Source organism: Panthera uncia, chromosome C2, assembly GCF_023721935.1.
Source record: "Panthera uncia isolate 11264 chromosome C2, Puncia_PCG_1.0, whole genome shotgun sequence".
Lineage (NCBI taxonomy): Eukaryota > Metazoa > Chordata > Mammalia > Carnivora > Felidae > Panthera > Panthera uncia.
In genome coordinates, this window is record NC_064810.1 from 41466628 (window position 1) to 41491699 (window position 25072).

General features: G+C 38.0%; 1 pseudogene; it reads left to right on the top strand.

Annotated features, from left to right (window-relative positions):
* Positions 1-21129: 21129 nt before the first annotated feature.
* On the top strand, positions 21130-21563 carry LOC125920857 (60S ribosomal protein L30-like; annotated as a pseudogene).
* Positions 21564-25072: the final 3509 nt, after the last annotated feature.

The following is a 25072-nucleotide window of genomic DNA, read 5'->3' on the forward strand; positions in this document are numbered from 1 at the left end:
AACCTTTCATGTCATTCAGATTTTTTTTCTAGTTCGAGATATTTTCCAGGAGTCTATTTTTGTTCAAGTGCTCAAGGAATGGTAACATGTTCTGGACTTTGGTCAGCACTGCAATGCCTGCCTAGATCCCTGGGAGCAAATTAGCAAAGATGGCAAATGCCAGCATTCCTCAAGTGGTGAGCTGGCGGCAGCAAAGGATGTGTTCAGTGACATCGACTGATATTTGCAAGGTAGTATTGATTAATAATAAAGAGCAAAAAGCCCTGGAACCAAGGGCCTGGGTTCAAGCTCCTGTTCTGCCACTTTCTGACTCTTGCCAAATTACTTAACCTCTCTGCACTTCCGTTGCCTCAATATGCAAAAGGAGGATAATTATCAGGTTGTTTGGAGGATTGAAGGGGTTAACATATATGTAAAACTCTAGAAAATATATCCTAGGTATATTGTTATATTTTATGATTTATAGTTACTCAGAAGACATTTTGATTGTATGACACTGTAACAATGTTCTGTCTATTCCCAGAAGAAAATGAAGCTTCTTTATGCCTCTGGTTTCAAACCTGGCTACACATTGGCATCATCCAGGCAATGTTTAGAACTACTCACAACTGGTATAGACTATAGCCTAGGCATTCGAATTTTTAAATGAATCCTACGGTATTTCAATTTGCACCCGAGTTTAAGAACGATTGATCTGTGTTCCTCCTTACCTAGATGGAACATCTGTAAAAAATACAGCAAGAGTGAGGTTGGAAGTGGAAGATGCTAGTCCCCAAGGTTCCCTGTGGCCTATGACAGTTGTTCTTAATCTTCAGTGCGCGTTAGAAATATTGGGAGGACTTATTAAAACAGAGATTGCCAGCCACACCACAGAGTTTCTGAATCAGTAGGGATGAGGCTCAAGACTTTGCATTTCTAACAGGTTCCAGTGGAATGCTCATGTTGCTGGTCCAGTGATCAGGAGTTGGGACAGGTAAGCCCACAGTAACCCCCGTGATTTCCAACTCCGAAATATGGCCTGTTTTAGTCAGGATTCCAGAAAAACAGAACAGGATGTGTGTGTGTGTGTGTGTGTGTGTGTGTGTGTGCGCGCGCGCGCTACAGAGGCTTTCAACTGATTGGATGAGACCCACCTGCATTATGGATGGTGCTCTTCTTTACTCAAAGTCCACCAATTTAAATGTTGATAACCAAAAAACACCTTCATAGAAACACCTGGGTACTGTGGCCCAGTCAAGTTGACACTCAAAATGAACCATACATATTCTCATCTGTCCACAAGTACTGAATCCAAGATGAAAAAGACGTAACTTTTCTTCTCCAAATCTCTTCATTATTGCAAATCACCCCAGGAAAAGTTCAAATGAATAAGATGGAGATAGAAACAATAAGAAAGTTGAATGATCCAAAGTCACTGAGTTTGGCCGTAGTCAGTGACAAAGTTCTCAGTGTATTTAGTGACCCAACAGAAATAGCTTTCTAAATAAAATTTTAGGATACTTATGAAAAACAGACACAGGATTCGCTCTAAGGACAATTATGAAGCTGACTTCTTTCCGGTAACTGCTCTACTGGGTGACAGGGCTCTAACACTGTTTGAAACCTGCTAAGATGTCCCATTCCCTCCATCAAAACCTATATGTCCTGTGTTCCTAGCCCCAAATTTCCCAACCTCAGCTGTAAATATTATAACAAATCAAACTAGGGTGTTAATATGCCATGAAGTACAGAAATAATTGATAGATACACATTGACTGATTTTTGTGTGGCTTAATAAACAAACCCCTGCCAACATTATTTTTCCAGAATTGCAAATGGACAGCAAAACCAAGCACACAAAGGGACTTATTTTTCACACTGGGGTCTATTGCAAGATTAGCATTAGTGGGAGAGCTTTTTCAAAACATACATCGGGTCACTATGCACACAGGGTATATTAATATGCCCGGTGATGGGTTTGTTTCAGATAATTCAAATAAAACCCCTTCTCCCTCTCCCATCAGTAGTTCTCAACCTTAACTGTATATTAAATCACCTCACGAGCTTTTATTATATACAGATGCCAGGGCTCCGCCTTAATCCAATTAAGAAAGAACATCCAGGATGGCTGGGGAATCGATGTGTTTTAACAGCTCCCCCGGTGATTCTAATATGCAGCCAAGGCTGAGAACCACTGCCTTACATTAGGAAGCAACGGTAAACTATGAGGTCACTGAGTTTGTAAAGGAAAGCAGACTACACTATTTATCATAAAATAAATAAAACTTTTATGGTATCAGTTTTACAATATATAGTTACAAACTTTATACTTACAGCCAGCTGAAGTTAGAAACAGCCTAGTGTGGGAAGAAGTTTGGGGGCAACACAAAGATCTTCAGCACCTTCTAACTTCTCATTCTCTCAGCTTTAGTATTTTTATCCATTGAAAACTCCTTACTCACTGAAAAATACCACCATAAGTCTGCAACATTCCAGGTACTTTGTCATAGCAACATTTTTTTAAATAAAATAATGGTTAAAAAGAGAGGGGCTTTTTCCCCTTAATTGGGCTTTTTGTTTGCTAGTCTAATGAGCTTAAAAGACAAATGTCCTGCAAACATCCTGGAGTTTTCTTGTAACATTTGATCAACTAGAGCAGGGGGAATGTCCTAAATCAATTGAGGCCTCTCCACAGTTCTAGCTCAGACAGGAACTCAATGAGTATTATTGATTGGCTGACCGAGGATGAATTGTTTTAACTGTTTTATTTCCATTTTTAAGGTATTTTAAAGACACATATTTTAATGCATATTTGTAAGTAAGATACATATTTATATAGTTTGCTTTTAGAAAAGCAATGTAAACCTTCAGAAAACATTTATACCGCACAAGTTTTTGCTGGGCCTCAAAGAGGTACATCTGAGAAAGATCTAAGAACTAATGCATACAAAGAATATCGGAAAACTGTTCTCAAAATATTTCAGACTTCAGATTTAAGACAACTTAGGGGGAGAAAAATATCATAGCTGTTACACATCCTTATGCAAAGGAAACAAGTTTCAAATAAAATGAGACACGTTTGGAATTGTAAATGGAGTAGGCCCTTATCTACCTAGTTGGATTATAAAGGTACTTGGCATAAGGCCATACTTCCCCTCAAAAACCACATCCATTATGACTGAAATGTCACCAGTGTTGTTGAGTATAGCTGTAGGCATTGATCACTGGTAGCAAATACTCCTGAGAAAACTAGGAGCCCCAATGAATTAAACTTGACTCAGCTCTGAACCGAAAGTACCCGGTGTGAAGAGCAGGCTTAGGGGCTTCCACACGGCAGCAAAATCTACCTTTGTCTACTCTTTAACAACGGAAATTATGGGACTCACCTACACCTTCTCAGGATCAGTCTCTCCGTCTAAAAAGATGTCAATAACCTTGTGCAGCTCTGGAAAGCTGGAATTACTTACAATTAGACGTATTTGAACATAATTTTGACAGCTGGAAAATCTGAAAATCTAATATATTTTTCACATAACCTGAAATGTGGAAGGAAATATTAAAAATGTTTGACAAGAAGAGTATACTCAATAAAACTTGAGGGAAGACATCAGGGTAATTAACTTGTCAAGAGCATAAAGAAAATTTTCAAAGACTACCAGAATGCCAGAGGCTAGTCTACAATAAATATGAGCACCACATTTACATTATTTCAATACATTTTAAGATAACACGGATCATTAATATGCAATTTCCAAGTGGGTAATGCTGGAGATGTTTTTAATGGTGCATGTTGTTGGATTCATTTTAATTCATTTAACTTTTCAGTAATGTTTCATTTTGTTTGCAATTGTGCCATAAAATAATTGCAACCATATCTGCAAATAAGAAAGGAATGAATGAGGGGTGCCTGGGTGGCTCAGCCCATTAGGCGACCAACTCTTGATTTCAACTCAGGTCATGATCTCGCAGTTTGTGAGATGGACCCCCACGTCAGCCTATGCACTGAGCGTGGAGCCTGTTCCAGATTCTCTCTCTCTCTGCTCGTGTGCTGTCTCTAAGGAAAGAAAAAAGAATAAATGAGATTGTAAACATAATATTGATAATAATTAATCTGCATGTTATATTTATTTTTTTTTAATTTTTTTTCAACGTTTTTTATTTATTTTTGGGACAGAGAGAGACAGAGCATGAATGGGGGAGGGGCAGAGAGAGAGGGAGACACAGAATCGGAAACAGGCTCCAGGCTCTGAGCTGTCAGCCCAGAGCCCCACGCGGGGCTCGAACTCACGGACCGCGAGATCGTGACCTGGCTGAAGTCGGGCGCTTAACCGACTGCGCCACCCAGGCGCCCCTGCATATTATATTTATGTAATGATTTATATAATTGTACAATTTTGTTTATTTTATTATGAATATAATTTTACATAATAAATGTATTATAATATTAATGATACTGTGCATAATTAATTGAAAATAGTAAATATTTTAAATACATGACATTAAAGTATTTGACCATATTATATGTGTGTGTTATTTGTACAAATCAGTTTTCATGTTAATATTCTAATACCACTTCCTTCCTAACCTTGTAATAGAAGTTTCTTTTTTATTTTAAAAACAATTAAGGAACATTGCATTCAAATATTGAGTTCAATAGATCTCTTTAGAAGTAAAACTAAACTATCATAGAAAACTTATGTTAACTGACCTCATATTTTAGAGATACATGCTAAAATGGTCATTAAATTTGAACATATAATTGATAAATAAAACACAAATTATTGTGACCCAAACACTGAAGGTTTTCAATTTTAAATCTCTTACTGTTCACAATTTCAGTAAGCAAAAATACATACAAACCTCTGTAAGGAGAATTCCTCACTGGTTTTTAGTCAGCCCTACCTGAATTTGCTATTCACCTTATACATGATGCTGGGGTTATCAACAAGTTTCTAGTATCTCAAACTAAGATATCTTTGAAAGAATGAGAAAAGCCATTTATCAGGCAAATTTTCCTGGACCATTCAGTGACTTCATGGCAAGATTTAGGAGGCACAGAGTCAAAAGAGAAATTGTTAGTGTAGTTCATGATTTTTTTTATATTAAAACAAATAATATCATGGAGTTAGAATAAGAAAATCTCCCAGAATGTTTAGGATTAAACGGGATGTAGCCAACATATTTGATTACAACTGCTTAGCCTACTCTTCAGCCGCCTAAACACTCACCACTCTCCTCTGCTTCAAGGACAGGACATTTTGAGAAATACGGCTGTGGTCCCTTCCTTTTGCTCATTGCACTGCCAACAGCATCTCTTACCCTGCATGATGCAAGTAAATGCTTCTTTGATTAAATTCAACAGGTAAAGAGAACTTATGAAGCTGGCACTTCAATACACATTCAAAGAGATACTTGAGGATAAGGCACAATACTTGAGGATAAGACACAATAATTGAGGAAAGAAACAAAGTACAGTAACTTTTTTTTTTTTTTTTTTTGAGACAGAGAGAGACAGAGCATGAATGGGGGAGGGGCAGAGAGAGAGGGAGACACAGAATCGGAAGCAGGCTCCAGGCTCTGAGCCATCAGCCCAGAGCCCGACGCGGGGCTCGAACTCACAGACTGTGAGATCGTGACCTGAGCCGAAGTCGGACGCTTAACCGACTGAGCCACCCAGGCGCCCCAGTACAGTAACTTTTATAGCTTATAAACTCATTAAACATATAGGACAGATACACATGAAATAATGCATTTTAATAAGGCACACAATGGTTCCCATGAGTGATTCAATGATTACTATCACACATGGGAAAGGGAGACAGACCTGAGCATTAGAGGAAGGAGTGGACAGTACTCTAAGGCCAGAGGCTGACTTTTGTTCATAAAAGAAGGGAGAGAGAGGAAGGGGCCAAGCTTCCCCATTTGGAAGAACAACTTGAGTGCAATCATATCACTGGCAATAATCAAGGTCTGAGGAATATTGTAAAGGAAGAAATTGCTGGTCATGAAAGATTGGATGAGGGTGAAGACTGAAAGAAAAGATTATTTCTAAGTTCCAAATCTTGAAGAACAAGAGAACGAAATCAAGGTAAGTCTGAAGGGAACTCTCACAAGACAAAAGCTTGAATTTGGGTTTGTATGTGTTGAATTCAGTCATTTCTGGGACAACCAGAAGGAAATGAAAAGTGGTATTAAAACTTGACCGACATGACAAGAGATTACTGCTACCATTCCTCCTACTGGGAGAAGCATAATAACTAAAACTTTTCATTATTTGGATCACAGCATCTCTTCTTTCAACATGAAACACCGAGCAGTGAATATTTTCAGTGACGGTTTCAATGGGATCCCTAGAACTCCTAAACATTCAGCCTCTCTGAGGAATGAAGTTCCACTCAGGGACATTGAGTCAGGCTCCTTCTATGACTTCTCTTATAGGCTCACTTTCCTACACTCATCGAAAGTTGTCCTAATTCTTCTAAGCATCTTCTAATTCATTATCCTGAACTTTACTCCAAGGAGATGAGAAAACAACGTGTCTAGTAAAGGGGCCTAGAATATGAATGTGAAGTGTGATCATACTTCCATCCTTGCACTCCCGAGAAAGATGGAATGGTACAATCTCCCCACCAAGAGATGGGCAAAATGACCACAAACGTCTCCTACATTTGGCAACCTGATGCCTTCTAGAAATAGACAATAACTCAGGTAACAGCCAGGCTCCAGTGATCCAGGCTCAGCTCAGACTTTTGGTCAAAGAAACACAATAGAGTAACTACAAGGAATTAAAAGACATTCAAATCATTTAAAGACGTCACTTAAAAAATGGTGACAAGTTGGAAATACACTTTAAAAACCACACATCATCTCTAATGTTCATTCTTCCCGTCCCTGCAACTCTTAACTGTCCCCACGTGGATTAGCAACAGCTCCTAAAAATCTTCCTCTCTGATGCTCTTAAGGCCCGCGAGTGCTCTCCTCAGCCCCACCACCATCCCCTGAAGGTCTTTGCCTTTCCTTCCTCCCACTTTCCTTCTAAGACTATTCTTTTTTTTTTTTTAATATTTTCTTTATTTTTGAGCGAGCGCAAGTGGGGGGAGGGGAGGGGAGATGGACAGAGAATCTGAAGAAAGTTCTACGCTGACAGCACAGAACCCAATGTGGGGCTTGAACTCACGAACCGTGAGATCATGACCTGAGCTGAAGCTGGACGCTCAACCAACTGAACAACCCAGGTGCCCCTCTAACACTATTTTTTTCTTCTCTTCTCAAAGTAAATATTCCATCCTCCCTTTTTATCTTTTTTTTTTAAATTCATTGACCCAAAACAGCATCACAGTAACATAGGAACTGAAACAATTTTCCTTGGAGGTCAGAGGCAAGGAGAAAATCCGGGGCTTAAGTGGGAAGGAGTAAGCATGGACATATTAGCATTTGCTGTTCCCACCAAGTGTGGATGCTCAGTTTCAAAATAATTTACTGTTATTATGCTTTATTTTGTTCTCAAACTCTAGGCTCTTCAGAAGAAAATTTAAATTCTCAGAAGATCTCTGGATCTCTCTTTTAGGATCCCTTGGACTTTGGGAATCAGTGAGAAACTGAATAGAAATCTCCATCATTCAGTCAAACCACAGAGACCTCAAGAGTCCTCCAACCTTGGAGATGCCAAATGTCTTCAGTGCTTCCTGGCACGTGAGATGAAATGCTGGGACACAGTGCAGGGAAGGGGTGCTCACTGGCCCTCACCACATGGCCACTCACCGGAAGGCAAGCATGGGATTTCTGTCTGCTCCAAGACCTGGTGCGTTGGCATTTCCGTGTTGCCTGTTTCTCTCACACAGATTGTATTTTTGTCCTATTTTGCTTTTAATGAGTAACGAGTTTGATAACATGATCAATCAAATTTGTTTTTAAATTTTTTAAGTGTTAAGAGTACTACCAAGAAAGAAAAACCCTGTAAAAATACATAATGCTCTCTTTTTCTTTTCTAAAATGTCCCAAGAATTTTATGTTATGGGTAGTGAACATCTAGTTAACTAAAGATTTTTGTACCAATTACTAGTTTCAATGACATAAAGTATCATGACCCAAAAATAACAATGTGTTAAATATAATTCAAAGTATCCTTTGGCATAGAGTGGGAGCTCCATAAATATCCATAAAGAATCGTTCTCCTTCGAGAGACTAAATTATGGATGGCGATCGCAGGTAATATTCTCTTTACTAGAAAACTAAAATACTACCTTTTCCTGAAAAAAAAGTTTAAGAAAATTTGCTCTTAAGGAGTCCAATTTTAAGTGACTTATTTGAATCATGTCCTCTAAAATCATTGTTCTTTATAATAACAATTATTATAAATGTATCAAGGAGTGCTACCTTTAAGCTTAATCTCCACTTACAGAACAAGAAACCACAGTATAGTGAGTCCAGAGGAATAAGGTTTCTATAGTGGTAGGATACGTACTTCCTACTCAACCCTCAACCTGTCTAGCCCTACTTCAATTATGCGATGTGTAACTATCCATTATACCTACTCAACTGTTTATTCAGCTGAGTAAAGAGACATCAACCTAAGTAGCACCAAGTAGTTTCAGAGTTGACCTAAGTGCTAGAGAACTTTAAAGACACTAATGAATTACGATTACATAGCAGATAACGATTACATGAAATAAATGAAAATCATCAGAATGAATGAATTCTTACTTAAAGCATATTATGTACCATTTAGGAAACCTGCTGAATACTTGGCCTGGGATGAAAGAAAATTTGAAATAAAGTTCCTTAATTTTAGATAGCTGTTCTGTGAATGCATGTGTTTAATAGCATTATAAAGTATCGCTTCTGAAGCACCATTATATTTGCAGACAGCATATTCTTAGGTCACAAAGTTATGATTCATATATATCAAGTCACTTAGCACTGCTGGCAAGTGTTGCCAGCCTGAAATATAAAACAGAGAGGATAATAAAACTTTAACAAGCAGCAATAAAACTAATGAAATATAATCTCAAATATACTACTCTAATTCATCCAGAGAGGAAACACGATCACCCAATCCTGAGGATGAGGAAATGAAGCCAGCTCCATAAAAACACATATTCATCACAGTAACATGGATCATTTTAGAATTACAACCAAAGAAAATTCAAGCCGGTTACAGTAGTGTAATTATCATGGCCAAGTAGATGAGGATGACAGGATAAAGCAACAGTTCACAAAAGCTTATTTTGGCTCCATATTTAAAGCGATGGAGGTGAAAATATCGATATTTTTTTAATAGAGGCAATCTTTCATGCTGAGGACAGAGAAACTTCATGATAGTCAGATTGAGCAGCATTTAAGAAGTTAAGACTTCCAAGATCAATATGTAAGTGGGTCACAAGTTTATTTACATACAGTTTGCATATGCCTGTAATAGCCATGCAACCTAGTCGGAAAGAACTTCAAGTTGATGTTTATCACTGTGTCCCTTGGGTTGTAATTTAACAATTACAAGTTTCCCGCTCCCCACCCCCAACCTATTTCTTGTCATTCTCACCTGTGCTTGAGAACCTAAAATTCCAAATTTAAGAAGAAGCGACGAGACAGCAGGAAAGGGAAGGGAGAGTGAGAAAGGGCGGAGTGAGGAGAGGAAGGGGGCAGAGGAGAGGAGCAGTTTATTACATGAGCCCTGCCTCTACAGCTTTGGTGTTCTGCCCACAAAAGTAATTTAAGGCAGCAAGCTAAACAGAGAACAGACCTCTCCAAAACTGAAATCAGAAGAGCCAAGGAATATTGTCTTTTAATACACAACCTATGTGATTGTGCATATAGTATAGTTTATACATTCAAGTAAATTAGTAAAGGGAAACAGGTCGGTAGCTACCCATTCTCAGAAGCATCAGAAAGACAACTAAGGGTTCTGTGCTTGGTTTTCCACTGGGGAAGATTAAGGAAAAAATTAGAGAACTGATATCAGTAATTGATTTCATTTATCCAAGGAGACTAAGGAAACATACAGTGTCAGGTAGGGTCAAATAATGAATAAGCCAAGATATGGAACTCTGTTCAGCTGTGTTTAAGATAAGCAAAAATAATGGAGGAGAGCAAGATACTGTACAGAGATTATATAGGAGTTTGGAATTTCTATTAATCAAAGGGCAACCCGGATAGGCTAGTGGGAGTGTCTTCCTAATGAACCCACTAAGAGTCAGATTATCTGCTGCAGGTTGAACTGACTAAGGCATTTTTAAAAACTCAAACTAATAAGGTGCTTGAAAAACAATAATGGAAAAAAGTGTGTCACCTGAAAAATGTATGAATGATAAGAATGACTTTTTCTTTTTTTAGTCCTACACTTTATGAGTACAAGATAGAATATGAGGTTAAATTCAAGTATTAAGAACCAAATTCATCTTACCTTCTGTTGCCTCACTTTTCTTTTTAAAATATATGTGCTTCTCCCCATTGGTTTTATTTCAGTTTGTTTGATAGGAGCACTAACGTTGACCACAAAATTGTCCCCTTGTAAAAGATAATTTCACTATTTCCCCCATCTTGAAATTTTAATATCTAGGCACATGACTTTCCATCTTAATGGTAGTAATTATTTAATTTACTACTCGCCTCTGAGAGGTGTCCTGAGAATTAATAATGCAAAAGGAAGAAAACACTTTATAGAAATGAAATGACAAGGTTTATAAGAGTTATACGTTGATAAAGAGCTAATGCTATTATTTTCCTTCTGACTATAAATGCCTGATAATTCTTTTCACTAGAAATAAACTCAAGACAACATCTTTCACATCTACCTGCTTCCAGGGTTTACTACTAATTCTGTCAGTCTATGGTGGGGGAGAGAAAACTTCAATAAAAAGAGCATAAATTGACAATATTTTCATTATGAAGAACGTTCTGTGGAATTGCAGAACTGAATTAGGCCACATTTATGTTTTAAGTGGATAATTTCAGTTGTTCCATTATACAGTTTGAAAAGGAGTCTTTTTAGGGCTTGCTCTCATTATAGAGCATTCACTTAGCACCATCGTGTGGTAACTCAAGCACATAGCAGCTTATTTGGATTACTGTGAAAAGACCCCAAAGAGATAAAATGGGCTATTTGTTTTGGTTCATTCTGATCACCTCCATTTTATCTAAAGAGCCTAGAAAGAGTTAGCTGCAGTAACCTCATGCCACAGATCTAAGCCAAAGAACTTGTTCTCTAGCAGGCTTGGATAGACTGGGTTTGAAGTCAGAACCACATCAACATAACTGATAAAAACACAGGGAGCAAGTAACATTTCCTATTTCAGAACTGTTTAATATTCTGGGTATTTTATATAAAATGTCTATCAACTTTTCAAAGTCATGTCATTTATATATTTCCAAAATCACAAGTTATGGGTAAAATGATGATTTATAACCCTAGTGCCATTTTTATCTAACTGAAAAAACCTGGGTACATGAATGGACAAGTTTAAGTGCACATAAGGGGTGTTTCAAAGCTACTTAAATTGGAAATGTTAAACATACAGCCCAATATCATGCTTTCCTCAATTAGATCATTTATACCCATTTTCAAAAGCACAAAATCCAACTTTTATTTTAACTCTCTGCTACTTAATTTTCAATGTCATATCTAATACTGAGGAATGGGTATAATAACAAGATCATCTTAACAGATTTATATTACAAGTTAATATTTTTCTTCTGAGATTAGAACATGGAAATCAAAAACAATAAGTTGGTAAGGGAGTAATTCTGGATTTAAATACAGAAGTTCTTATAAAGTGTCTGAATTTTTTTACAGAAACAAAAAATAATTAAAATTTAAATTTAGCAAAAACTACAGAGAAATGCAAATCTGTTAATGATTTCTCTCACTTTAGAAAGTATTAAATGAGCGGATGAAATTTTTACCTTTAATCAGTAGTGTAAAGCAAGAAAATGTGATTATTCAAACTCTATTACCTTTATATATTGTTTTAAGAAATGCCAAGTGTTTTCAAACATATTGCCTCAGACCATAAATTTAAACACACCAAACAACTTTGTGAGATGAAATCCTAATTTGTTTTCCTATTTTACTTTCTCCATTGAACACCAACCATAAATTGCTTATTAAATTTAGAAGATATAAAATTATCAACAGATATAAAGTCAGAATATGAGTAAAAAAAAAAAAGACCTGGTAAGTAAATATCCTAATGAAGAAAGAAAAGAAAGTATTGAGTAGAGAGGGAGCTTATCTAACCCAAAGATTAGATAAACTGTTATTTTGGCTATATGAGTGTCTATTACGAAAACAAAACAAACCCGGTAAATAGACATAACAAAAACATGTAAAATACCTAATGGAATCTTGACATTTTTAAAGGACTTAATAATTAAGGAAAGTGAGACCACAGCTGAGACAGTCCACAAGTTATTTAATTGCCTGCCAATCCCAGAAAAATTTAATTTAGTCATGGTGGCCTTGACTCAACAGGAGTGTCGGAGGCAGCTGCCAATGGCAGGGCTACAACTCTAAAGTCTCCAGAATCTTCACCCCCATGAAGAAGATGAAGGGCATCTAGAAGGTCTGGCCATGAGGTAACATCAAGGAAGGAGTACTGGTCACCTTCATAGCTACATGTCTATTGTTTTAAAGAAAAAAAAAATGGAGGCAATCTTAGTCAACTTTCTTTTGACTGCAAGTTACAGATACTCATTTAAGATAGTTTTTACAAAGAACGGGGATCTGTTACATGGATAGAAATGTATAGTGCTACTCAAAGAGCAATCCAAAGACAGTGATGGGATTGGTTATACAAATGGAGACTAACTATTTTTAAAAGTTGTATAACATTTGATAGAGTACCCTTTTGTCTGCTGATTCTTTAATGAAATCTGTATTACTTTCCTATGGCCATTGTAACAAATTACCACAACTTGGTGGCTTGAAACAATAGATTTATTATCTCATAGTTCTGGAGGCCACTCAAGTCATTTTCTTTCAAGGAGGGCCTTGAGCTAGTGAAGCATCTGAGGCAGCATAAGCAGAGGGCAGGAAGCCCTGGAGAGTTTACAATCACCATCGCCTCCCAAGATGGCTATAAGCCAACAACTGATTGGTGAGGGAATATGGAAGCCCAGCAACTTTGCCTTGAGTTAAGACAAACAGTGCATTGTATCTTACATTCCAAATTCCCCTACTGAATAAGGCTGTCACCACCCTTGCTTGAAATAGCACCCTTGCTGCTTACTTTCCCTCTCTTGCTTCCCTCACTCCCTTATCAGTTTATCTGGGAGCGCTTTTTTAATAAATGACTTGCATATGAATCCCTTGCTTAATGTCTTATTATATTGAAGAAAGTGACCTAACACTAAAGGCATTTCACAGAGACCTTGCTTAATGCCCCCTTAGACTGGGACACCCGACAAAAGCTATCTCACACAAACAGATGGCAGTATAAGCATCCAAACCTTATTGAAGAACCAGAACTAGATCCATCCAACTTTCCCTCTGGGCCTCCAGAGCCTCATGAACTATTCATGCCTATTTTATCTTTGTCTCTGCATGCATCCATCTCTGCTTTACTGTACATGACCGTAACTTTCAACCTAACTTTTTGGTCTCTATAATTTTCTTCCACTTAATATAGTGACTCTCCACAACCTGCTAATGAATTTTATAGTGGTTTTATATAAAAGAAGTTTATTTATTTCAATGAACTTCAATAGAAAAAAAAAAAAAGGATCACTCTCTAGCTTTGGAGACTACAAAACTCTTTATAATGATAAACCATATTAATTACTTCTCAGTCTCATTCAAGTGTAGAATGAAAGTGGATCTGAAGGACCCAGATTACATTGAGGTAATAATACTTAGTAGGATCGGTAGAGATATATAGTGTACAAATGACTGCCAACCTTCACCACTTTAAGATGTTTCCTCTCTTTTAAGAAAAGAGGTGAATGCCAAAAAGAATAAAATAACTAGGAGCAAACTTAACCAAGGAGGAAAAATATCCGTGTTCTGAAAATTTTTAAATATTGAAGAAATTAAAGAGGACACAAACAAATAGAAAGATATGTCATGCTCCTGGATCAGAAGAATTAATATTGTTAAAATGTCCATAAAACCCAAAGCAATCTACAGATCCAATGCAATCTCCATCCAAATAGCAACACCATTTTTTGCAGAACTAAAAGAAATAATGCTAAAATGTATATGGAACCACAAAAGACCCCAAATAGCCAAAGAAATCTTAAGAAAGAAAAACGAAGCAGGGCTTATAACAATTCCAGAATTGAGCATATACTACAAAGCTGTAGTAAGCAAAACAGTATGGTACAAAAATAGACACATGGATCAATGGAATAGAATAGAGAGCCCAGAAATAAACCCATGCTTATGCAGCCATTTAATCTATGACAAGGGAAACAAGAGTGAATGACTGGGAAAAGACAGTCTCTTAAATAAATGGTACTGGGAAAACTGGGCAGTTACATGCAAAAGAATGAAACTGAACCATTTTCTGACACCATATACAAGCATAAACTCAAAACGGATAAAAGACCAAAATGTGAGGTCTGAAACCATAAAAATCCTAGAAGAGAAAACAGGCAAAATTTTTTCTGACATTGGCTATAGCAACATTATTTTTGGATATTTCTCCTAAAGCAAGGAAAACAAAGCAAATGAGCTATTGAGACTACATCAAAACAAAAAGCATTTGCACAGCAAAAGAAACCATCAAGAAAACAAAAAGGCAATGCACTGAAAAGGAGAAGATATTTCCAAATAAAATATCCATTAAGGAGTTAATATTCAACATATAGAAAGAACTTATACAAGTAAACACCAAAAGTAAAACAATCTGATTGACAAATGGGCAGAGGATCTAAATAGACATTTTGCAAAGAAGACATCCAGATGGCCAACAGACACCTGAAAAGATGCTCAACATCACTCACCATCAGGGAAATGCAAATCAAAACCACATGCCATGTCGCTTCACACCTGTCAGAATGGCTAAGATCAAAAACCACAAGAAACAACAAGTATTGGTGAGGATGTGGAGAAATAGGAACCCTGTGCACTGTTGGTAGAAATGAAAACTGGTGCATCCACTGTGGAAAACAGTAAAGAGGTTCCTCAAAAAATTAAAAATAGAACTACCTACTCTATGATACAGCCCTTGCACTACTGGATGTTTACCCCAAGAATACAAGAATACTAATTTCCCCTATGTTTATTGCAGCCTTATTTACAATAGCCAAATTATGGAAGTAATCTAAGTGTCCATTGACTGAGGAATGGATAAAGGAGATATATGTATACAATGGAATATTACTTGGCCATAAAAAAGAATGAAATCTTGCCATTTGTAACAACATGGATGGAGCTAGAGAGTATTATGCTAGGTTAGATAGGTCAGTCAGAGAAAGACAAATACCATATGATTTCATTCATATGTAGAATTTAACGAAACAAATGAACAAAGGAAAAAGAGAGAGGAAGAGAGAAACCAGGAAACACACTCTTAACTATAAAGAACAAAGAGAAGGTTACCAGAGGGGAGGTGGGGGGGGAGGGGAATGGGTGAAATAGGGGAAGGAGATTAAAGGGTACACTTATCTTGATGAGCCCTGAGAAATATATGGAATTGTTGAATCCCTAAATCCCTAAATTGTACACCTGTATGACTACAACCGTATGCTAACTACACTAGAATAAAATCTATTAAATATACATATTTTATTAATTGAATGTATATATTTTTATTAATTAAATATACATTTTTTTTAATTCAGAGAAAACAGTATAACCAAAACTGCGGAAACTTAAAATGAAACTCTGAGGGCAGAAACTCATTTGCTGCTTTTTTTTTTTCCTATCCTTAGCATTTATCACAATGCTTGCCATACAGTAGCTGTTCAGTAAATGAATTGTTCAGAAAATAAGTGCATCGAGAGTTAACTGAACTGTGGAATGCATAGAAGAAATTCAATATAGAGAATGACAATGGAAACACAGGCAAGGAGAAATGCAATAACCCAAGTGAGAGAGGAAGTGAGCAGAGGGCTGTACTGTACTTACTTCTGTACTTACAGAAGTACTGTAAGTGGTAAGTGAGAAGAGATAACAAATCCCAAAAATATTTCAGTGGTAGAATTGACAAGATGTGGTAACCGAATGAATACATACGAAGGAAGCGAGGAAAGAAAGAAGCATGAGGTCACAGATGAAAGGTTCGCAGAGAAAGCGCCCAAGTGAATGATGATCCTTTTATTTAAGATAAAGAACACAACAGGAAAAACAGACTTGCAGAAATTAATAAAAAGTGCAATTTCGGGCTCTGTTAACTTTGAAATGCCAGGGATGTGCTGGGGATGTTCTAAAGATACAGAACAAAAGCTCAATAGAAGTCAGGCCAGAGATACATCTTTGGAAGTCATTTCCAAAGAGTTTGACCTCTCAAAATGGAATATGCACAAAAAGGGTCTATATACTTAGCAGCACAGTAAGTTTACACTAAGTCATAGGAGACTACAGGGTGTTTTCCTAGGACAAGTGATCTCAAGCATTGGCAATGGGAAAACAAATTTTAAAACTAAGCTCATGGCACGTAGCTCTTGCTGAAAGAATTCAGTTTCCAGGAAAACGTTAAGAAAATGATTCTCAGAATGTGTCGATGCAGAACATCCTTAGAGGACAGGCCGAGGCAAATGGAAAGGTATCGCAGGATGGGTAACTGCGAATACGGATGAACAAGAATGGCTAATGTGGCTTTGAAGTTACTTTTTAAATAACTGTCATCAAGTACATCAAAACTCTACTGAGTACTGCACCTTTGAATTCATTGTGTCAGCTGTATTTAGAAAACTGCGGAGAAAGAAGTTTATCTTCTACACTTGGGGTGATGGTGTTCTGACAGGGATGGATGGTACTAGAAGGATAGTGAAATAGTATATAAAATGAACTACATCAGAAACAGCAGGAACTCAAAGTCAGAAGTGACTGAGGAAAGCTTAAATGCCTCTCGCTGCCACACAGAGTCACCAAATCCCCAGAGAGTTGGAGGGGGACCCACAGTACATGGTATGAGGTTTAAGCAAACACAATAATCATTCCCAAGGACAGACTACCTCACCTGACATTTTAGTTACAAGTTTTATAAATTAAAGAACAATAAATATAATATCAAGTGGAATATAAAATCCACCTGAATTAAAATAAAACTCAGACCTTCGAAGTAGTTTTGTGCTTAGGGTGAACAATTTCATGTTATGCTTCCAAACCTTCACAAGACAAAAGTTCATTCTCATTTGCTGTTGGAGCTGTTTTTTCAGTTTGCAGAACACCTACAACAGAAGACAGGAGATGGAATGAGAGATTGTGAAGTCAACCATGGAAGTGTATAAAGTGAATAGAAAGCCAAATATGAAGTTTTAAAAAATTCAATTTAAAGGATGGCTTTCCCAGAGTTGGCCCCGCACCCAATGTTTTCTTTCTTTTTTTTTTTCCCCAGAGGGGATGGAAACAGAATCCTGAAAGAGACATAGCACAAAAACCAAAGACCAACAGTGTTTCAGATCAAATAGTAGGCCCTGGTCAACAGGGTCAAATGTGGTTAAAAGGTCTTTGAAAATTATAATTAAGATCTTCAGTTTGGTAAATGAGAGGTGACTTTTACAAAAACAGTTTTAGTGGAATCTGGGGCATGGGTTAAGTTGTAAATAGATGACTTTTTAAAATGAGCAAAAGGGGCGCCTGGGTGGCGCAGTCGGTTGGGCGTCCGACTTCAGCTCAGGTCACGATCTCGCGGTCCGTGAGTTCGAGCCCCGCGTCGGGCTCTGGGCTGATGGCTCGGAGCCTGGAGCCTGTTTCCGATTCTGTGTCTCCCTCTCTCTCTGCCCCTCCCCCGTTCATGCTTTGTCTCTCTCTGTCCCAAAAATAAATAAAAAACATTGAAAAAAAAAATTTAAAAAAAAATAAAAAATAAAAATAAAATGAGCAAAAGAATACGATGGCTCTCTTGAGAAGTTTAGAAAAGCAGGCGGCAGTCAAGAGATAAGAATGGACTAAAGCCTTTCACAGAGTGGAGAAATCATGGACCAGGGAAACAGGTAGAAAGAAGAAAGAATTGATTAAGAATGCAAGGAAAGGGAGGCTGGGTGGCTCAGTTGGTTAAGTGCCTGATTTCACCTCAGGTCATGATCTCACGGGTGTGAGTTGGAGCCCCGCGGGGGGCTCTGTGCTGTCAGCATGGAGCCCGCTTCAGATCCTCTGTCTCCTTCTCTCTTGGCCCTTTCCCTGCTTGCACACATGCTCTCCCGCTCATCTCTCTCTCTCCCTTTCTCCCTGTCTCTCTCAAATAAATAAACATTAAAAAAAAAAGAATGCAAAGGAAAGAGGGTATTTGGGGGCACAGGGTACCAACAAAGTGGAGGCAATATGACAGAGGGACCGCTGAGAAAAGAAGGCGTACAAGAGGTGAAAAGCTAGGAAGTCTGTGAGGCTTCTGCCTTCCCAGAGGATTTAGACACTGGTGAGAGCTGAAGGCACAGGGTTGAGCTCAGTCATGAAGAGATAACAAAAGTTTGTTAAATATGGTCAACTCGAGAGAAGTAAAAGAATTAGTGAGTGCATTGTAAATGCACTCGACGCCACCAAATGACTTTAAAATGGCTAATTTTATGTTATGTGAGTTTTACTTCAATTAAAAAAACAAAAAACAAACAAACAAAAAAAAAAACTGGTGAGCAAAAGCGAGAGCCTGAAAAGCACCCAGTCAAGGTTAGTGCAAAACAATAGGAAGGGAGAGATACAGGTTTTGCTCAAAGACCATGACATGTTCTGCCAAATACGTTACAGTTCTGGTTTGACTTTACTGACCTGAAACAAAGTTAAGACTGAAATATGAGTCTATCTTCAAAGGCAGACAGAGAGAAAAAGCAGTATTGTAGGCAAAAATATTATATGTACAAAAGGAAAAAAAATGTAGTCAGATATTGGGCTTTTAAATCAGGAGGGGGAAAAACAGGTCTGTTAAATGTAAATAATGGGAGATTTTTCCCTTTGTGATGGAGTAGAGTTCATTTGAATTATTCCCAAGGATGTCAAGGTCATGATGAAACACTCCTTTTGTAAGAGTATTTGAAAAATAATGACATGACCAGGTTGATATGAAAGTTGAGGATTTCCTTCGAGACAGTTCTGGCAAGATTTGTGGGTGTGGGTTGTTCTACAGTAATATGAGTCATCTGTTTTGCCTGGGACGTGAAATTCCAAGAATGAGGAGGAAAATAGGATGCATCTTTGCATGTCAATATCTTCCCTACACGATAATCTCTCTTTAGAGTGCAATGCCTTTTGCCCTAAATCATCTGGTTGTGGACTTGCATAGAAATGGCTTGTTCTTGCCTCCTTTTAGAGACAACAGAAACACAGAAGCCTTCAATGTTTTCCTTTATATCCTGCAAATGTTCTGCTGTAAACATTCAGCTCCAAAAAACTTCATTATTGTGATATTCTCTTTTAGATGAGATAGTAGGTGAAGCATAATATACTTCCTCTCTGTGTGCTAAAAAAGCGCTTACGGAAACTCACGTGCCTCATTCTTCCCCACCTTCTTGCTTGTTCTTCCTTTGACCTTCCCTAGTGCCTCATGATTTTAATGAGCCTCGATTTTTGAAGTATCCATGAAGTCACTGGTGTTTTAGGAGGCAGACAGATTGTCCAGAAGCATCTGTGGATTCAAAAAGAATAACAGGTATTTTCCCCATATGAGAATATTTGCAAATTTATTGCAAGTTGGAGAGGAAGTAAAGCAAATACTTATAAACAAAAGTATTTAACAAATATGTATGACTTAACAAATGCCAGGCACTAGCGTAGAGATAATGCCCGACTTTCATAAAAATTGCAGTCCCTGGGAGGGCACATTGTAAATAATCAGTGTATATGAAAGTGTATAAGTGGGATCAGGTGCTACAAGGGAAAATGGATGGATTAATTTGAAAAAGTCTGGATTAAAGTAGGGAGGGCTCTGTTAGTGGATGAAGACAAGGGGATTAAGTGGTAGATTAGTAGTACCTGTGAAAAGCCACAGAGTAACTGACCTAATGAGGTAGAGATAATGGCTGGGGAAGTACTGTGATAGGAGGAGAAAAGATTATGAAGGACCTTGGAAACTCTGCAGGGAACTTACACATAAAACAAAGCAATTAGTGACCAAGGAAGTAGCCTGTTTTTAAAATAAGCTTAAGCAGACTCATCACTTTTGTCTACAATGAGGATTTTCTCTTAGTCTTTTCACTGGAGAATTTTGCAGGTGAGGGAAAAGGTAGGAGTCAGAGAAAGCACCTGGGGACGTGTGGTAACTTGTCATTTTGTCTCTAGTTGCCTTCGGTTTTACTTACGAACTTAACTGAAAGCATAAGTGGAGAGAAACTTCATGCAAAAGGCTTCTTTAACACCTGAGTAATTAATGGGGTGCCTGGGTGGCTCAGTCAGTTAAGCGTTTGACTCTTGATTTCAGCTCAGGTCAGGATGTCATAACTCGCGAGATAGAGCCCCACGTCGGGCTCCGTGCTGACAGTGCACAGCCTGCTTGGGAGTCTCTCTTTCCCTCTCTCTCTGCCCCTCCCCTGCTTGCTCACTCTCTCTCTCTTTCTCTCAAAATACATAAATAAACTTAAAAAAATAAAAATAAATAAAATAAAATTTAAGTTATTAAGAGCAAAAATGAAAGTCATCTGATCATAGTGTTAAATTTGGATAACTCATAATAAATATTAAGCTGCTTTTCTCAGCCCTTAGATACACTTTATAAACAGTACATTTTATTATGCAATTAATGGAGCTAAATATTTTTTCAACGTACATTATTACTGAGTAGTCGCATAAATGTAGAGTAATAGAGAATCCTAAGAATAACTTCGAAATATACGTTATTTTCCTGACTTTACCTCACCATGGTCACGAGACCACTTTTTTGGATCTAACAGCCTGACGCTTTCTAGTTTCTGGCCAGGCAAATTAAACGTGAGTAATAATAACACAGATAAAAAGCTACTTTCAGAAACACAGTTTTGTTCATTACAACTGACATTTTTCATACCAATTATTTGAATTATTTAGCATTTCCCATTCTGCCCACCCCCAGAAGGGTCTTATATTTATTTTTAACAAAAGAGATCTTATCCTTTCTCACTCCCATCCATCTTGGCAACTGCTCTTGCTTGGGACCATCCCGTGCCTAAGGCAGGAAGAGGGTGGCCACAAAGACGATGAAAAAGCCACTGGAGTGAATCAACTCTAGGCTCCAACTCACTGTGAAAAGTGGAAAGTATGCACTGGGGTATAAGCAGACTGGAAATGATCACCATGGCAAGCAAAACTAGTCATCCTCCTCAACAACTGCCTCGCCTTGAGGAAATCCGAAACGGGATACTGTGCCATGTTGGCCAAAACTGGCGTCTGTCACTACAGTGGCAATACTATTGAACGGGGTGCAGCGTGTGGGAAATACTGCATAGTGTTGCACAGCGGCCGTCATGATCCAGGTGATTCTGATATCATTAGAAGCATGCGAGAACACAGCGGTGAAAAGTAAACCATGCAGAAGTTTTCCTTAATAAAACCCGCTGGAGCGCATTAAAATAAATAAATAAATAAATAAATATTAAAAAATAATTAATTAATTAAATAAAAGGGATCTTAAAAATTAAAAAAAAAAACAAAATAAACTAAAAGTTCAATTGAATTGGATTTAAAATTAAAGTCAGAAAATAGAACAAAGCATTAAATAGTAATTGCCTATATAACTGACCAGATTGTGGAAGATAATTTTTATTTGAATGAATCTATGGTCTACAAATGAGGGTCAATTTGAAAATGGAATTCTAGAGTTTTTCTTCTTTTTAACTTTCTAAACCACATAATTGGCTATCTGAAAATTCTATAGAAGAAGCATAATATGTCAGTGTTTTAAGTAATTCCTAGAGGAAGCAACAAAGACATTTTAATACTTGCAGAGGAAAGGCATCAAAATGACTTATGTGAGTTAATTATATTTTATATTTCTTACCTTCCCCCTCACATAATTTACCAGGGTGTCAGAATCTATTTATTTTATTAAATACACACTAACATGAGTGCTTAGTGGACTAGCATTTCTGTTCTTGCACCATAATGAATCTGAATGAATGTTCTAGTGATGCTGATTCAAATTGTGATGGTGAAAGCATATAGCATTAACACATCTCTCAAGGTTTTCAAAGTTTGCTTTTTCCTAAATCTGGAACTGTTGGAGGAAGGGACAAACTTAAGCCGTTTTGATCAAGTAGAAGGTATACATTCTCCTCTCCAATTCAAAAGAGGAACCAGGAAAACAAAGCAGCCTGTTACCATTTTCAAGACAGACCTGAGACAAAATTGGAATGTACAGATGAATGAAGTTGGATCTTTAGTCCACTCCTTTCAAACCTAGTTTGTGGACTTCTAAATGGCAAATTTCTGGTCTTGCACAGTAGAAGATTTTCAATCTTTAATAAAGGCCACTATTTTCATGAATCTTGGAAATCCAGCCAACCTCCCTCTACTTAATAATAACAATAATAAAAATGCTAATAACAAACACATATATTACTATGGGCAATTTAATCTTCAAACCAACCCAATAAACCAGGCATTATTATCTCATGTTACAGATGAGGAAATAGAGGCACAGAGACAATAAGTAACAGTGCTAACAGCTAGGTAGTGATGGAACTGGTATTTAAACTAGTCTGGCTCCAGATTTCATGTCCATAATAATAACATAATATTCCTCTCACTTTCAGGGCACATGGGTGGCTCAGTCAGTTAAATGCTTGACTCTTGATTTCAGCTCAGGTCATGATCTCATAATTCATGAGATTGAGCCCTATGTCAGGCTCTGTGCTGACAGCTCAGAGCCTGGAGTGTGCTTCAGATCCTGGGTCTCCCACTCTCTCCACCCTTCCCCCACTCTCTCTGTGTCACTCAAAAAGTAAATATTAAAAAAAAATATTCCTCTCGTTTTCTCTGTTCTCTTAAATTTTAACATCAATCTAATATGAATTTTATAAATTTTTTTAACATTTATTCATCTTTGAGAGACAGAGAGAGACAGAGTGTGAGTGGGGGAGGAGCAGAGAGAGAGGGAGACACAGAATCTGAAGCAGGCTCCAGGCTCTGAGCTGTCAGCACAGAGCCCAACGCGGGACCCCAACTCACTGGCTGCGAGATCATGACCTGAGCCGAAGTCGGACGCTTAACCAACTGAGCCACCCAGGCGCCCCTCTAATATGAATTTTAGACTATAGTAAATGTAATGGGCTGGATGGTGTACCCCCACACTCCAAAAATACATGCCTACATCTTAATCCTTTAAACTACAGATGTTACTTTACTTGGAAAAAGAGATTTTTTTTGCACGTGATTAAGTTAAACATCTTGAGATGAGAAATCATTTGGATTATCTAGGTGGACCCTAATTTTTTTTAAGAGAGAGAATGAGGGAGGGAAGGAAGGAGGGAGGAGGGGCAGAGGGAGAGAGAGAGAGAGAGAGAGAGAGAGAGAATCTTAAGCAGGGTCCACACCCAGCACAGAGCCTGACACTGGGCTCAATCTCAAGACTGAGATCATGACTGGAGCCAAAACCAAGAGTTGGACACTTAACTGACTAAGCCACCCAGGCACCTCAGATGGGCACTAAATTTAATGGCAAAGGCCATTGAAAGAGACAGACGCACAGAGAAAAGACACACAGAAGGGAAAGCAATGTTAAGAAGGAGACAGAAATGGAGTAATGTGGTCACAAGCCAAGAAAGCCGAAGAATGCTGACAGCCACCAGAAATTAGAAGAGGTAAGGAATGGATTCTCTTCTACAGCCCCCAGAGGAAGCATGACCTTGCCAGATTTTGAACTCTGGCCTCCAGAACTGTGAGAGAAGAAATTTCTGTTACTTTCAGCCACCAAGTCTGTAGTAATTTGTTACAGCAGCCTCAGGAAACTAGTATAGTAAACAATGTGTTGGTTTTGGATGACTACACTGGAAACAGATTTTGAGGAACTGTTAAGAGTGGTATAGCTCAGACAGACTTGTGAGAGATGATTCTTGAATATTCAAGAATTTTGCAAATTTGTTGTTAAGTTGCTACCAATCAGGCATCCCCTTACCCCCTCAGAATCACTTGCCTATTTCCCCACTACCTCTCCTTGATACACTACTGGAGCTGGGTGTTCTCTCTTGGCCTAGGTCTCATCTTTTCACAGCCCTCACTCATTGAGTCTAGTAGAGCTCTGGATTCTGGCAATAGGCAATGTTTCCTTTCCTCAGGAGAGGCATCTTATGCCCTTTAGCAAGTTTTGATTATTACTGTTAGTGTGTATAGGGAGAAGAAGTGTGGAGAAAGCAGGATAAGAATATGAAGTGTTGCTAAACAGCAAAACAGGGGCTTCTATAATAGACCTGTTAGAAATGCTAGTTAAGTATCGACACATTCAACACCTCCCCCCACCTTCTCTCTACCTGCCTCAGACACACATATACTTCTATCCTAAAATTCAGCTTCTATTTCATAGGATAATTCCTGAGATCAGATATTCTTGAGTCAAAAGATATTTCAAATCAAAAACTGGAATATTGTAACTTCCCAAAACCCATAGACATGCCTCTACTGTCTGAATATCTGTTGATTTACCCTGTATTTTTTCCTTCTATCCCAAAAGTTTTACCTAATTCCTAACTACAGGAAACCTTCTGCTGTGTATTGAATTGTGCTTGCCCAAAATGTATATGTTGAAGCCCTAAACCCTAGTTTCTCAGAAAGTGACCTTATTTGGGGACAGGGTCTTTACAGACCCTAAGTATCAAGTCAAAATGATGTCATTAGGGGCGCCTGGGTGGCGCAGTCGGTTGAGCGTCCGACTTCAGCCAGGTCACGATCTCGCGGTCCGTGAGTTCGAGCCCCGCGTCAGGCTCTGGGCTGATGGCTCGGAGCCTGGAGCCTGTTTCCGATTCTGTGTCTCCCTCTCTCTCTGCCCCTCCCCCGTTCATGCTCTGTCTCTCTGTCCCAAAAATAAAAAATAAAAAATGT